This window comes from Macrobrachium nipponense, chromosome 25 (genome assembly GCF_015104395.2).
Source record: "Macrobrachium nipponense isolate FS-2020 chromosome 25, ASM1510439v2, whole genome shotgun sequence".
In the NCBI taxonomy this organism is placed as follows: Eukaryota; Metazoa; Arthropoda; class Malacostraca; order Decapoda; family Palaemonidae; genus Macrobrachium; species Macrobrachium nipponense.
In genome coordinates this window covers 43,727,619-43,744,135 of record NC_087214.1, presented here as the reverse complement: position 1 = coordinate 43,744,135, position 16,517 = coordinate 43,727,619, and the positions used below count along the sequence as shown (strand labels likewise).

At 43.4% G+C, this 16,517-nt stretch overlaps 1 long non-coding RNA gene across 1 annotated transcript in view; it reads right to left on the bottom strand.

Annotated features, from left to right (window-relative positions):
- The window catches only part of LOC135199199 (uncharacterized), a 200,651-nt gene that overhangs the window by 48,116 nt on the left and 136,018 nt on the right, over positions 1-16,517 (bottom strand). The window contains exon 2 of the long non-coding RNA XR_010310970.1: positions 6,933-7,009. This is a non-coding gene — a long non-coding RNA (uncharacterized LOC135199199). The remainder of the gene's footprint in view (positions 1-6,932; positions 7,010-16,517) is intronic.

The window sequence follows — 16,517 nt, the reverse complement described above, 5'->3', positions numbered from 1 at the left end:
GAAATTGATAAAAACAGTTTTGATGTTGACTTGAAACTAACGTGTAAGTGTGAGGTGGCCATCTGAAAGTGTGAAACAAAACAGAACATATCGGTGAAACAACAGCTTCATTTATATATCAAAGCATATTGCTGCAATGGAACATAATATCGGCTATGCACCAAGTTCATTGCTGCCTATTATGAGAAAAACGACAGGAGAAAACCTGAAAGGCCTTCAGATGTAAGAGAAGACCAGGAAACGAAGGTATGCTATGCATTCAAGAAAGCAAAAGAAGCAAAGAACATCAAAATGGAGGATATGAAGGAGGGGCTAATTAGCCTTCTAAAACTTGGCAGCACAAGAGTAGAGTGGCGTTCTACGATAACCCCCCCAAAATAATATAAACTATTTTGTTTAAAGTGATAAATGTTTTTTTTTTTAGAGGGAATAATATCTCTTATAAAAAAGAAGGAAATAGACTCCATGTACGCCATTCCAAGAAACTTTATATGCTTCTGAAAGCAAAATAATTGGTTAGCAAACTTTAACTGCGTTTTTCTCAAAACATACATTTTCTACATTCAAATTCTAAAAACTCCCTTATTTATGAATGGATTTTAATAATCTAAAAAGCAATTGGAATAAAGATAGTGAGAGAACACATCGGCAAACTCATTTTTCTTTTTTTCTCAAAATTTTTTTTTTTACCAATATCTAATGTATAATTTTAGGGTATTTTTTATTGAATTTTTTAAATTTATTTTTTTTTAAATAGCACACATCACATATTGGATTTCTGAGTTTGCCGTTTTATTTGATAGGTATTAACTTTCTGCTATTACCTTTTTTCTTTAAATTGAATTATAAATAAGGAAGGAGATACACTTTAAAAAACAATAAAAAATATGCTATGTTTTTAAAGAAAATATTTGTTAAAAAAAGAGTTTTTATCTAATTCACCTGAAATTTTGTGTGCATCTTAATTCAAACTAGAGGTAAACACCTGTGCAAGTTTGAACACCGTCACTCAAAATTAATCCCCGACCCCGCCGATACCCTTAACCTATCTTGCTCAAGATTAGGAAGATAGGTCTCATACGCTCTCCATCCAGAATCTGAAAGACACGCACATTCCTTGCAGCGACTTTCATACATACAATCATGCTCCCTGCAACTCTTACACAAAGTATGAGGGTCTTCTGATGCTTTCAGTAGCCTAGCTCTACATTCACTCTTGGTGCAAAACCTGGCGCTAGCCAAACTAGAACCAGACATCTTATTCAAAGAGAAATCAAGCCAAAATCAATCAATTCCACAAATAATGTGTGCCTAGCCACCGATCCAAAAGTCAAGATACCAAAAAATCAAAAGGGGTACTTATAGTAGCCAAGTTTCCTAAATCCAAGATGGAGGTGCTGAAAACTGTTGTTTACAACACCGGCGACAGAAAAAATATGAATAGAAAATGGGAATGGTTCCTGATACCCGCCTCCCAGCGGCGGGAATGGGTACTAACCACCTGACTCCCACTACGTGTGTCGTAAGCTTTTTTATTTCTGTCGGACTTCGGAAAATACAGCTATATATATATCTGACAGGTAAGTTTCATGAACAAAATATGAATTTTGTTGCTGTCAGTCGCATGGACTAAATTTACAAAAAGCAGGGAACAAATCTTGACATTCCTTGAGAGATTAGAGAGATGAACCAAGGCCATCTAGGATGAACTCTCTCTCTCTCTCTCTCTCTCTCTCTCTCTCTCTCTCTCTCTCTCTCTCTCTCTCTCTCTCAACTATACTGTAAGTGTTAACTTGAGTCTCTGAAACCAATAGGTATTAGCACACGCGCAACTGTATGTGTGTGTGTGTATGGGCATATTGTTAAAAAATGTGCTGTGCCTACAGGTAATACCTACATCTTGGAAGATAAAACAAACAAATTTTGTTGTTGTTAGTCGCCGGGGATATAAAGGGTGTGACCAGCAGACAGAAAGATTAACATTTTTACAGAGATTAAAGAGCTGAATTTTGTTTTGAAGGTATGTCAACCGCGTTAGTAAATAGGTATATCATCTTCTAAAGAAATTTTTTTTCTCTTTTCTTTTTGCGGAAGAATCTTCAAACCATTTTGCCATTTTGCATTCAAAGTAATGAGAAGGAATCATTCTATTCTTCATGTAATCAGTAAAATACTTAAACTAATAAAAACTAAAACTACGTACTGTATGCAAAGCACACACATCATCGTTAGCTTCCCGTGTGTAAACGTTCATTCTAAGAAATTCACCGAGTAGTATAACTAACACCTGATTGGCTGGTTGGTAGCCATGGAGATCTGTTATCCAATGACTGCCCTCGGCTTCTGTTCTATTTATAGCCATATGTCGTGGATGGCACTAGGTTTGAACGTTACCATGTTCGTGATTTTCTGACTGCTGACGGCAAAAATTACTCAATAATTTTTTTATATAATTATTTCTTCATGAAAACAAAAATATAATATGATCATTTTAACTTTAATGCATAGTGGTATGAAAAATACCAGTGTGTCGTAGCGATGCGTCATCAATATAGTGATATAAAATACCACATGGTGTTGTATCGATAAGTAATCACAAAGTACAAATCCTTTTCCTGGACCATCCTCAAAATTTTACGACTCTTCAACTTCAAGACCGATATGGTGAAATATATTATATAGTCATACTTATTGTTAAAATTCACAAGTTGAACTGCAAAACATTATTATATTTTGATTGTTATGTACATAAATTTTTTGCGTTTTACGGAATGTTTGTTTTGAAAATAATACCTATTAGTGAACATATGGTATTAATTGTCCCACTATTTTATTATAGGTGATCTTATTTATCTCACATTCATTTAACAGTATTATATTAATATTTATTTAAATAAACTGTAATTAATAAATATCAATAATGAAAAACATAAAAGGGAAAAAATGTTTTTGCTGCAGTAGTGATGTTTGTTTGATTATGCATCTGACCTCACATTTCCGAAATCTGAAAAATTCCAAAAACCAAAACATCGGAATGTGTGTGTACTGCACATTTTTTTAAACACGCACACAATGTCTACACACACACAATGTCTAAATTACAGTATTTTGAGAGAGAGAGAGAGAGAGACACCAAGGCATGTTATTTTTTCAATTACAGTAGACCCTTGACTCACGAACACAATCCGTTCCTAGACCTTGGTCGTGTTCGAAATTGTTCGTGACTCGGAGCTAATTTCCCCATAAGGTTTAATGGGAATAATATTAATTGGTTCTCGACCCCTACGAACCAATATTAATTATGTATATTCTTGCCTTATTTTACACAGATAATGTAAAAGTCAGTGTAAAAAAACCTTAATATATCTAATAATATAATTTAAAATGGTAAACTAACACTATAAAAACGTTTGTAAAGTGAACACTTACTATGACTGGCGAGACTTCTGGCTTGACGGACAAGAGAAGAGGAGGGTGGTGGGTGGGGAGGAGGTTATTGTGCGGAAGGAGACCCTCCCCCATCCAGGTCGGGGAGATCTCGTTCCGGAGATTCAACTCTTCTAGGTTTTTTTGGTGAACGTTTAATCACAAACTTATCCAATGTCTGTTGCCTTTTCCTTCCTTGCATAACTTTTCTGAAATGGCTCATTAAATTTTCATTGAGCATATTCACGATCCTGTTCGTAACAATTTTGTCCGGATGATACAATTCAAGGAAGCACTGGACATCATTCCACTTTTCCAATGCGGCTTTTATCACATCACTGCTGACATCTGTAACTTCCTCCCCAGCCTCCTCTTCGTCAGTTGATTGCTCCCGAGCAAGTTGCTCCTGCTGCTCTTTGTGGAGTTGAACAAGTTCGTCCGCAGTCAAATCTTCTGAATGTTCAGCGACCAATCTTCAACATCTTCGTCGTTGACTTGTAGACCCATACTGTTGCCCATGGACACAATTTCTTGCACAATCTCTGCATCGAAGCCCTCAAAGTCACGGACAGTTACGCACTCGGGGCCAAAGTTTCCGCCACGCAGAATTTAATGTGCGGTACGTAACTTCAGTCCATGCGTTATCAATGAGGGTTATGCAGTGAAAAACATTAAAGTGCTTCTTCCAAAATTCTTTTAAGGTTAATTTTGTCTCTTCAGTTACACGGAAGCATCTGGAGAAGAGCGCCTTCGTATATAATTTCTTAAAATTGCTAATGACTTGTTGGTCCATGGGCTGGAGAACAGAGGTCGTGTTGGGTGGAAGGAACTTGAACTGAATGAAGTCATGTTCACTGCAGTCAGCCAAGTACGAAGGGTGTGCCGGGGCATTATCCATGATCAGAAGGCACCGCAGGGGTAGCTTGTTCTCTGTTAGGTACTGACTCACGGTCGGCGCAAACACTTCATCAATCCACTCCATAAACAAGTTCCGTGTCACCCATGCTTTTGTATTGGCCCTCCACATTACAGGCAGTCTGGCCTTATTTACGTTGTGCTGCTTAAAGGCACGCGGGTTATTTGAATGGTAGACAAGTAGCGGCTTTAGTTTCAAGTCGCCACTTGCGTTTGAGCATAACAAAAGCGTAAGCCTATCCTTCATTGGCTTGTGGCCTGGGAGCGCCTTCTCTTCTTGGGTGATAAATGTCCTGTTGGGCATCTTCTTCCAGAAGAGGCCCGTTTCATCACAATTGAAAATCTGTTGAGTGACGTATCCTTCGGCCTCCACGAACTCGGCAAACTCAGTCACGAATGCCTCAGCAGCAGCCTTGTCTGCGCTAGCAGCCTCACCATGCCTAATTACAGAGTGAATTCCAGTTCTCTTCTTGAAGTTATCAAACCACCCTTTACTAGCCTTAAATCATCTGGCGTGGCACTAGTAGAAGGAGTTTCCTTCAGCAAACTCTGATACACTTGCCGAGCTTTCTCGCAGATGATCGGCTCGTTTTACACTATCACCTGCCATCTGTTTCTCATGTACCCACTTCAAAATTATTTTTTCTGCCTCTTCGAGGGTTTGCGATCTCATCTTGGTTAGTACTGTCACTCCCTTCACAACATTTGCTTCTTTAATGGCATCCTTGTTTTTCAAAAATTGTCGAAATTGTCGACTTGGCCATCTTGTACTCACTTGCGATATCGGTCACGCGAACACCACGTTCAAACTTTTCTATAATTTCTTTCTTTATTTCAATGGTTATCTTCCTCTGCACCCTCTTCTCACCATCACTCTTCACTTTCTTACTTTCACCACCACTCTTCACTTTCTTAGGGCCCATTATGAAGAAAATCACAAGTTTTAGCGCAAAAAATGCTAAGCGAATTGACGAACGTCTTGTACACAATGAGATGAGACAAAGAGCGATGCGTGGGTGACGCCGTGCGTGGGCGGCTGGAGGATGGCTGGTCCCATGGCAACTCAAACGCTCTCACGTGTGCTGGGCGATTTCGCGCATTTTTCAAATGTTTGTGTCTAAAAATTAGTTTGTGAAACAAAGTGAATTGTTATTTTCCAGAAATTTCCAGCATTTTTCAAATGTTCATGTCTCAAAATTAGTTCATGACCCAAACAGAATTTTTATTTTCCGCATTTTTTTTTTGTTCGTATCTCAAAGTTAGTTCGTAAGTCAAGGGTGAAATTTTACCTATAATTTTGGTCGGGGATCGAGTTGTACGTGGGTCAATGCGTTCGTGAGTCAAGGGTCTACTGTATATATATATCTTGGGATTCTTTTTTAATCTTGAGATTTTCTATTCAATTCTCAAGATTAGTAAGAAAATTACTGTAACTTGACTAGTAGCAGCACACATCTGAATGACTCGGCCATTAGCATGCTAAACCACCAACCTTATGAACTGACGCTCTCGGAAAAGGAGCTCGCATGATACATGAGATACATGACAAAACCACTGTTTATTGGTGAAAAATTTGGGGTCGCATGATATGCGAGATCGCACGTTACTCGAGTATATACAGTAATCCTGGCTGAAATATAGAATGGAATAATTGAAAATGCCAAGAAAACAATGAAATAATATGCTTGCCATACACAGATCACAGTAGGCTAACATGTAAGCTTACATCACTTAAGAATTCCCTAGCAGGCATAACATCCAAAAACCATAAAATTCTGAAAGTTGCCAGTATAAAATAATACCACATAGTACTGGTTACAGTTTTGCCATATTAACTATGAAGGTGGGATGGGAGGCAGTATTCTCACCTTTGTCATATGATGAAAAGTTCTTTTAAAAAATGTAGGTTACATTACCTAGGGTTGTTTATTGGTTACAATTTTGCTGTACGTATTAGCTATGGAGGAGAGGTGGGGGGCAGCAGTATTGTCTTCCTTACAAGTTGTAATTTGATGAAGAGCTCTTAGAATAAATTTAGGATGCAATTTCATATCTTGTATTGGCAACAATTATAAAACATATATAACTTTAGTCCATAAGTTAATTTCAATAGTAAAGGAATTGCAAATAATTTAAGATGGACAAAAAGTAACTATAACTGGTTCACTTAAGGTAGATTCTTGGGTAAGCCCTATGCCTGTGAGACGTTTGTTTGCCGGGCGCTGATTGGCGGGGAGCTGCCTACCTCCCGGTACCAGCCAATCAGCAGCCACCAAACAAACGTCTCGTAGGCATACGGCTCATCCAAGAATCTACCTTATGTGAACCAGGTATAGTATATAGTTATATTGCACAAGAACTCAAGTTGTACATTCACGACACTCAGTAGTACAACTAAGGCATCTTCGAAGTGGTAGCTGAGTAATTGCAACCCTCCACAAGTTCCATATTGTTTCTCATGAATCACTTCAATTCTCAGAGGCCTGTGCCGTTAGGATGGTGTGGCCTATGACAGTTTCGACTACAATTTTAATTAAAAAAAATTATTGTACCAGCTAACCTATTGCAAGTGAGAATACAAGATTTTTTACCTTAAAATCCGAGTCATCTATCTTGGACGGGGATGAGGAATCTTGGTGCATCACACTTGGTCCAGGTTGCTGCTGCTCTGAAATAACAATAGGTCTAAGTTAGGCTTCATCATATTGTTTGAAGTATTTACTGAAGCACTGATACTGTGCAAATTCACACCCATTACACACAGCGTCCGTTGTGTGAATGATAATTTCAAACATTTTGCTGCATATCAGTCGTGAGTGAAATGTGAAATAACCAAAGGTAAATTAGTAGGCTAATGAAATGAATAACTTTTCATTGGTTATGAAAAATGACCCAAATGAAAGGTGGTTTACTAGGGTAATGCACTGCTGTGCGGACAGGCGAACACTCCCAAAAAATAACTTAGCACTTCCAGTATCCTGAATTAGATGCCAGTCATAACTAAACCAGCACGGAAACAACAGATCGAGACCTCTACTTTCCTCTCGCAGTGTTTTCTTTAAAGTCACAAAATAATGCCTTAATTTCCGGTTAAACACAATTAATGAAAGTCTAGCCATAGGCAGTGCAAACATACCTCCATGACGCTTTAGAAATTTTTACTTATGACACCAAAAATGTGGAGTCACTTTATGGAGGAGTAATGATGGTAGTTTATATTTGACAACGCCTATGAGGGTTACATAAGAGAGAGAGAGAGAGAGAGAGAGAGAGAGAGAGAGAGAGAGAGAGAGAGAGAGAGAGAGAGAGAGAGATATTGGTGGAAGAATAAAAGGGAGTGATTGGATGGTGGTCGTAAGCGTGTCTGTTGTGGCGCTGTTGTATATATCAGTCACAGTTGTGTGTTACGGAGTCATAGGAAGTAAGGAAGTCATTGAAGTCATAGAGTTGGTTTGGGCAGCAGTTATCTGTTGGTGGTCAGTTGATGTTGTGTTATTTGATTGATTTTGGTGTTGTAAAGTTGTTGTGCGTGTGCCTGTCTGGTTGTGGTGAAGTTAGAGAGGTTGGTCGTGCATATCAGTGTCTGTGAGTGGCAGTTGGGGCAGTGTTGGTGTTGGCAGGTTGTTGTGCTGGGTCGAGTTGTGTGGTTGTCGTGTTGGTTTGAGCTGTTGGTGTTTGTCTGCTCACTGATTTGTCGGGTTGCTAAGTTGTTGTGGGGTTGTGGTTCTCAGCTGGTTCTTTTGTGTTGCAATTATCGGCGGTGGTTGTCTCTCGACTAGCCTATCTCCAGCGGACAGCACAATCTAGCCCTGAGTATCTGGAGCCTGAGGTGAGTAGTACGTGTTTGCGTTTTGTGTGTTCGGTATGTCGTTGAACCAATTGTCCTGGGGGTAAAAAGTAACGTAAAGGGGAAAGTGTGGCTGTGGGAATTTGGTCAGCTTGTGCGATTAACATAATTATGGGGAGTTTGCTTGCTTTTTTTACTCAGCTTTGATTCCGCCTAAGAAATTTTTGCAGACCAAAGAGGGACTGCTGTTGTGGCAGCTGCAGGATGATTGGTCTAGGCTAGTGTGTATGAGTGGTGAGAAAGTTTGGGATGGAAGGATTGAGTGAGGTGGAGAGGCTGAAGGAAGAGTTGAGGTTGGAGAGAGAAGTGAGAGGATGATTGGAAGTGGAAAATGAAAGGTTGAGGGTAGTGTGAGGAGCTGAAGAGTGAGTTAAAGGAAATGAGAGGAATGCTAAGGAGTGCAAAAGTGGAAATGAAAGAAGTGAAAGGAGCGGAAGAGAGAATGGTTGAGAAAATGGACAAAAAATTCTGAGTAATGATGAATGCAGTGCAGGAGATGATGAAGGGATTCATGAGAGAGGGAGCAGTAGGAGGTAGGCCTACTGGGTCTTGTGACGGACCAGTAGCAATTAAGAAAGTGAAAGAACAAGTGGATGAGAGTACGAGAGACGAAGGTGAATTGGTTGTGATAAGTAAGGGAAAGAAGGGGAAGACACAGGATAAGGATAAACCTGAGGACGAGAATAAGAAGGGAGCTGAGGAAAAGAAGAAGGCCAAGGGAAAGAGGGCTAGTAAGGAAAAGGCTGAGAGTGATTTAGATAGCAGTGAGTGGAAACAGGTAGGTAGAAAGAAGGGTAAGAAAAGAGTAATCAAGAGCATGGATGTTAGTATGGAAGTTGATTCAATGTATTCAGACGAGGTTAAGAGGAGAGTGAGTGAGCAGGAAGTACGAAAGGCTGTATATATGAGAGGTACCCCGATCTGCATAATACAAGGAATATGGTAGTAGAGACATAGGAGACTTTTTTAAGGAATATGAGAAGTATTGTGTGGTTAAGTATGGGGATAACAAGAAAGCCTGGGAAAGAGAGTTTGGTAGCTTTTGGACGGGAGTTTTGCTGAGTATGTATGGGGTAATGATGAGTGTAGGGAATGTGCCTTATGAGTGTGTGAAAGCCAGGATTGTAGAACAGGCAAAGAGGATAAAGAGTAGTGTTAGATATAGGAGAAAATGATATTGTTATGATACAATGAAGTTTGTTCATACTTACCTGGCAGATATATATAATCAAAGTGCCCACCCACCTCCCCTCAGGAGACAGTGGCACTAGAAAATCTGAATAGAAAATGGGAATGGTTCCTGATACCCGGCTCCCAGCGGCGGGAATGGGTACTAACCACCTGGCCAACCACTGCGTGTGTCGTAAGTTTTGAAATTCTGTCAGACTTCGGAGAATACAGCTATATATATCTGCCAGGTAAGTATGAACAAACTTCATTGTATCATAACAATATCATTTTGTTCATGAAACTTACCTGTCAGATATATATATAGCTGAATCCCACCATTGGAGGTGGGAAGAGACAGAATAGGATTTAGGAAACAAATTACATGTAGATGATTGACATCTTGGTTCCTTACCTGTTAGCATAGCTAACTTCGTGATTACTGTCACCCAAGTCTGCTTCTGCTTTACTAGTCTCCAGCTGGTGAGTTCTAGATGATCTGTCAACAGGGGCGTGACCACAATGCGACAAGACCATATTGACCATACTATGAGGGCAACGAAGTAATAAACCACCACCTGACCAAGCCTAGCAAAAATTAAGATAGTCTAACTTAAGCTAAGGACTGGGAAGTCCGCCTCTGGCGGCCGACCCAACAACCAAAAAAACACAACAAAATTAAAAATTTCTGACCATTTTCTACAGGATAGGATGAGTGCTACTTCCTGCCCCCAAGACTGTATCTGCGGAAACGTATGGCCCTAGCGAACAGCAGTTCTCATATGTCGTCTTCACATCCCGCAGGTAGTGTGAAGCAAACACCGAGTTGCTTCGCCAAAAGGTGGCGCCCAGGATATCACTGAGTGCCATGTTCTTTTGAAATGCCACCGTGGTTGCGATAGCCCTAACCTCGTGAACATTTACTTTTAAAAGTCTCAGATCACCATCTAGACAGGACGAATGAGCCTCCTTGATGGTAATCCTTAAAAAGAACGCCAGTGCGTTCTTTGACATAGGTAAGTCTGGTCTCTTAACGGAACACCACAGATTGTCCGAAGGACCTCGACTCTCTTTCGTTTTATCTAGATAAAACTTGAGAGCCCTGACAGGGCACAGGACTCTCTCTGGCTCTTGCCCAATAATTTCTGCCATCCCCTTGATCTTAAAGCTCTTGGGCCAAGGGTTAGACGGGTTTTCATTCTTGGCTAAGAACGAAAGGCTTAAGGAACATACCACATTATGTCCCCTAAAGCCTTTATGTTTGCTGATGGCTCGAACCTCGCTAACTCTCTTTGCTGTAGCTAGAGTGGTTAGGTAAATAACCTTTCTGGTCACGTCCTTTAATGTTGCAGAATGGAGAGGTTCAAAAGGACTAGACATCAGGAACTTCAAGACTACGTCTAAGTTCCATGACGGTAGCTTTGGCTGAGCCACTTTAAGAGGTTTCAAAAGACCTCAAAAGGTCGTAAAGGTCTTTGTTGTTTGCAAGATCCAAACCTCTGTGTCTAAAGACCACTGACAACATACTCTTATACCCTCTAATAGTTGGGACTGCCAGCTTATCAACTTTCCTCAGATGAAGGAGGAAGTCGGCAATCTGATTCACAGAGGTCGTGGTGGAGGAAATGCCCTTCTTCCTGCACCATCTCCTGAAAACGGCCCACTTCGATTGGTACACTGCAAGAGAGGAAGCTCTCCTTGCATTGGCAATAGCCCTTGCCACTGGTCTGAAAAACCTCTCGCTCTGGCCAACTTCTCGATAGTCTGAACACAGTCAGACTCAGAGCGGGGAGGTTTTTGTGGTACCTCTCGAAGTAGGGCTGTCTGAGTAGATCGACTCTCCCGGGCAGGGTCCTTGGGAAGTCCACTAAGAAGGACATGACCTCTGTGAACCAGTCGCTTAAAGGCCAAAACGGGGCGATCAACGTCATCCTCGCTCCCTCTGACGCCGCAAACTTCCTGATCACTTCTCCCAAGAGCTTGAACGGGGGAAAGGCATAAACGTCCATCCCCGTCCAATCCCATAGGATGGCGTCTATCGCTACTGCTCCTGGATCGAGAACAGGGGAGCAGTAAAGAGGAAGCCTCTTCGTCCTCAAAGTTGCGAAGAGGTCTACCCAGGGACGTCCCCATAGCCTCCACAACTCGTGACATACCTCTTGGTGAAGGGTCCACTCGGTCGCAAGCAGTTGCTGCCTTCGGCTGAGTAGATCCGCACAGACATTCTCTACTCCTGCAACGAACCTCATGAGGATCGTTACATTCCGTGCCTGGGCCCACAGCAGGATTTCTCTTGCTAACTCGAACAGGGACCGAGAGTGTGTTCCTCCCTGCTTCTTGAGATATGCCAGAGCTGTGGTATTGTCCGAGTTGATCTGGACTACTCGGCCAGAAACTCGTTCTTCGAAGAACTGGAGAGCCAACCGAACTGCTCCCAATTCTTTTAGATTTATGTGCCAGGACATCTGTTCCCCTCTCCAGATGCCTGACACTTCTTCCTTTCCCAGTGTTGCTTCCCAACCCGCAGTGGACGCGTCGGAAAACAACACTAGGTCGGGGCTCAGAAGGCTGAGAGAAACGCCTTCTGCCAGCTTTGCGGGATCGTGCCACCACCTTAGGCGATCCTTGACCGACTGAGAGATGCTCAGAGTCACTTCCAGATCCTCCTTGTTTTCCCAGTTCTCCGCAAGGAAAAACTGGAGCGGTCTGAGATGCAGTCTACCCAGGGAAACAAACTTCTCCAGCGAGGAAATGGTCCCCAGCAGACTCATCCATTCCCTCACCGAGCATGTTACCTTCTCCAAGAAGGCTGACACTTTGTCTAAGCAGTTCTGCTGACGTTCCAGGGATGGAAAAGCTCGAAAAGCCACTGAATCCATCTGAATCCCCAGATACACGATGGACTGAGTAGGGATCAGATGGGACTTTTCAAAGTTTACCAGAAGTCCTAGGGACTTCGTCAATTGTAGCGTCGTATGAAGGTCCTCCAGACACCTCGACTCCGACGATGCTCGAATGAGCCAATCGTCCAGGTAAAGCGAGACTCTTATCCTTGAGAGGTGAAGCCATCTCGCCACATTCCTCATCAGAAGCGTGAAAACCATCGGTGCTGTGCTTAGCCCGAAGCAGAGAGCTCTGAATTGAAAGACCTGCCCCTTTAAGACAAACCTCAGGTACTTCCTTGACTGAGGATGGATAGGGACGTGAAACTAGGCGTCTTGGAGGTCTAAAGAAACCATCCAGTCGCCTGGTCTTAAGGCTCCTCGAACAGACTGAGACGTTTCCATCTTGAATTTGTCTTTCTTGACAAAATGATTCAGCCTGCTGACGTCCAGGACAGGTCTCCATCCCCCAGACTGCTTCGGCACCAGGAACAACTTGTTGTAGAAGCCTGGGGATTCTAGAGCTAGTACCTGTTCTACAGCTCTCTTCTCGAGCATTTGCTCGAGCAGATCGAACAGAATCTGTTGCTTCTCTGGATGGTAGGAGGGCGACAGATCTATGGGCTTCGTGCTCAACAGTGGAGTTTCGAGGAATGGGATCTTGTATCCCCTTTTGATGACTCTTGCTTTCCAGGCTTCTGCAAAGGACAAGAGCCTGGCTACGACAGGTGTCTGAAGGCCCGACACGTCACTTCTTCCCCCTGGGCTTGAAAGGGGTTCTGCCTCTAGAGAGACCTCTTCCTCAAGGAGGCTCTCTCGAGGAAGCTCCGCCACGAAAGGGCTTCTGCTTCTTTGAAGCCTGTGCAAGTGGAGTTGTAGAATGGGCTGCAGGACGTCTGGAAGACTGAGCCAGGAGGTCTTGGGTCGCCTTTTCCTGAAGGCTGACAGCTAGATCCTTCACTATCGACTGCAGGAAGAGATGGCTAGATAGAGGGGCGAACAGCAACTCTGCCCTCTGAAATGGAGACACCGACTTCGCCGTGAAGTTGCAATATAAGGCTCTCTTCTCAAGAAGCCCCGTACAAAAGTGGGAAGCCAGCTCATCAGAACCATCAATGACTGCCTTATCCATACAGGCTAAGACGCTGGACAGCTCCTCAAGAGAGAGAGAGTCCGGACTCCGAGACTGCAGGTCCAGGGCTCCCAAACACCAATCCATGAAGTTAAAGACCTCCATCGTCCTAAACAGCCCTTTCAGATGATGGTCCAACTCTGAAAGTGTTCAGGAAAACTTTGCAGAGGACAGGAGAGACCTCCTAGGAGCGTCTACCAGGCTGGCATAGTCACCATGAGAAGAGGAAGGAACTCTCAAACCAGCTTCCTCTCCCGTCTCGTACCAAATGCCCGCCCTTCCACTCAACCTCGCTGGAGGCAGGGCAAAAGAAGTCTTGCCTTGGGCCTTTCTGGAGTCCATCCAGTCATGGATTCTTTTGAAAGCTCTCTTCGTAGACAGTGACGTGGCCATCTTGATAAAGCCTGGCGCTTTCCTCGTCTTCGACGAAGCCAACTGCGAAGGAGGAGAGCAAGGGGCCGAGGGCTGAAACTTGTCTCCAAATAAGTCCCTCAGAAGGCGGGCCAAAAACCTTGTAGTCCGAGGATGAAGACGTAGCAGGCTCCTCTTCATCCACAGGCTGCGACTCTCCCGAAGACTCTCCCTCATCCAATGGAGCAACAGAAGAGTCCTTAAACGACCGAGAAGCAATTAGACCTTGAGGCCCAGCTCGCAAGAGGGGTCTCCTCTCTGACGAAGGGTCCGTAGAACAAGGCCGGGTATCCTTGACGGCAAACTGAAGCTTTCCGATGATCAGCGAAAGGGGCGTCCTGCCGAGCGTCCTGAAGAGCGTCTTGGCGAGTGTCTCGACGAGCGTCCTGAAAAGCGTCCTGAAAAGCGTCCTGACGAGCGTCCTGACGGGACACAGTAGCAACAGAAGCGTCATAGCAAGCAGCCTGAGAGGTGTTCTGCTGAGCAGCACGCCGAGCGTCATGAAGAAGAGCGCAAGGAGCGTCATGACAAGAAGTACGGCGATCGTCGCCAAGACGAGCCTTACGGTCTACAGAGTGTCCTGCATGACGCTCATCGACACTTCTAGATAAGCGCTGAGGAGGTAAACTAGATCTAGAAGGCGACAAAGCAGAAGAGGGAGACGAACGAGGAGAAGGAGAGGGGGACTGCTTGGACCTCTTGATAGGCAGTCTCGAATCCTTCCTGCGGTAACGCGGCTCCGTCTCCCTCTTGGCGAAAAATGAGGCCAACTGCTGCTGCATATTGAGGAGAATCTTCCTAGAAGGAGAAGATTCCCGATCAGGGGAAGGGCTGATCCTGTGGGAAGATGAGGGGCAAGGGGACGCCTTCTTCCTTCTCACAGGAAAAACCTTAGAGCGACTGGGGTGCTCAAAAGCGTCATCCTCCGATGACGTCCTGGTCCTCTTCTGCGGTGGAAAGGCATCAAAACATTCAGGCGACGACTGCAACGCATGTTGAGAAATTGGACGTGAGGCATCCTCTTCTCTAAAGCCTCTCTTGAGAAGGCGAGAGTCCTTCCGAGAGCTCCAACCCCTGTGCAGGGAGGACGCCTCGGAGGACGAGAAGCAATCCTTAAGGATTCGTGCACAAGCACGATCCTTGGCAGCCTGGGAAGCGTCATCAGGTCCTGCCGAAGGGACGCCAGATCGGTGGGGAGGCCCCGTAACCCTCCTTCAGCTTTCGACTTGCCCACTCCCTTTGTCCTGGGAGTCCGACAGAGGTCCAGGCCTAGAGGCATTATAGGGCCAAACCGATGCCCCCTCCACAACACTAGGGGCACTAACACCATCACCACACTTCACAACACTAGATTGGAGAGCGAGCACTTTAGATTCCAAGTTACGGATGGAATCCATAATTACAGACACAACCTCAGGGCCCGAAGGCAACACCACAGGGTTAGGTAAAACAAAGTCTACAGGAGGGTTAGCAGGTGAAATATCACTACCCTGACTTCTGCTCACTGATGCACTCCTGGAGGAAGACCTCCTGATTCTGTCACGCTCTAACCTGCGCACATACGAATCATACGTCTTCCAATCGGAATCAGGCAAACTCTCACACTCCTTACATCGATAATCCACCAAACATACATCCCCCCTACACCTCGTGCATACCGAGTGAGGATCTACCAAAGCCTTTGGTAGCCTCACCTTACACCCTTGCACACAACACACTGAAACTAGCAGAACTAGAACCAGACATCTTATCCAGAGTATCTGCTGTATGATAATACGATACGGTCAAATCATAAGCACATACCGTAGTTACTTCTTTGCTGTGCAATGCAACTCATTCCAGTATCCTTCCAGGACTTTCCTAGGAAGGACTACGCGGATAGGAAATATCTACTTCCTTCCGTAAACCCTAGAGATGAACAGGAATTCTGTCTCTTCCGCGATTTATGAGGAAATTACGAAGATTTAAAGAGTTCATGGATTAACTTCCTTCCTTAAGGAGATATATATACTCTTTCTATCGTTCTGTTAACGAAAAGAACGAAGATAGTAAAAGTTTTTTCCTTTCTCTATCTGCCTCAGCAGGGAAAGAAGGTAGTAGAGTATCTGCTGTATGATAATACGATACGGTCAAATCATAAGCACATACCGTAGTTACTTCTTTGCTGTGCAACTCAATTACCAGTATCCTTCCAGGACTTTCCTAGGAAGGACTATGCTTAAAGGGATTGTTATGACAATACCTAATTAGCTTCTAGATTTATTGAAGTCTTGTTTCGCTTAAATATACATTAATAAGAACTTCCTGAAGTTCGATAATAATTTTATAAGATTCCTTTATTGAATGGAGTAGCTGCAACTTTCTGGAAGAGTAAGGCAGACAGCTAACGTAGGGACTGCTAATCGCTTAGCACCAAACGCAAAGTAACCATCTATTTTTCTCAGTCATGAGAGGTCAGTCCTGCTGGATGGAATGACTAACCGTATCTCTCCCTTACAATCGCGGTCTTAGCCTCGGATTGAGGGGATAGTTAAGCAAACATAAATAAAATATTGTCTGCCTTTTGCTAAGAAGCTTTCAATAAGAAAGATATTACAGCCTTTCAATGGTGTTTACCGTAGGTAACATTATTAAAGGAATCTAACGCAGCAGAACACTATTTATTACATAATGCTCTCATGCTTACGAAAGCATGGCTTATTAGAGTACATGCTTAGTGAGAAGATGGATGTAGTAG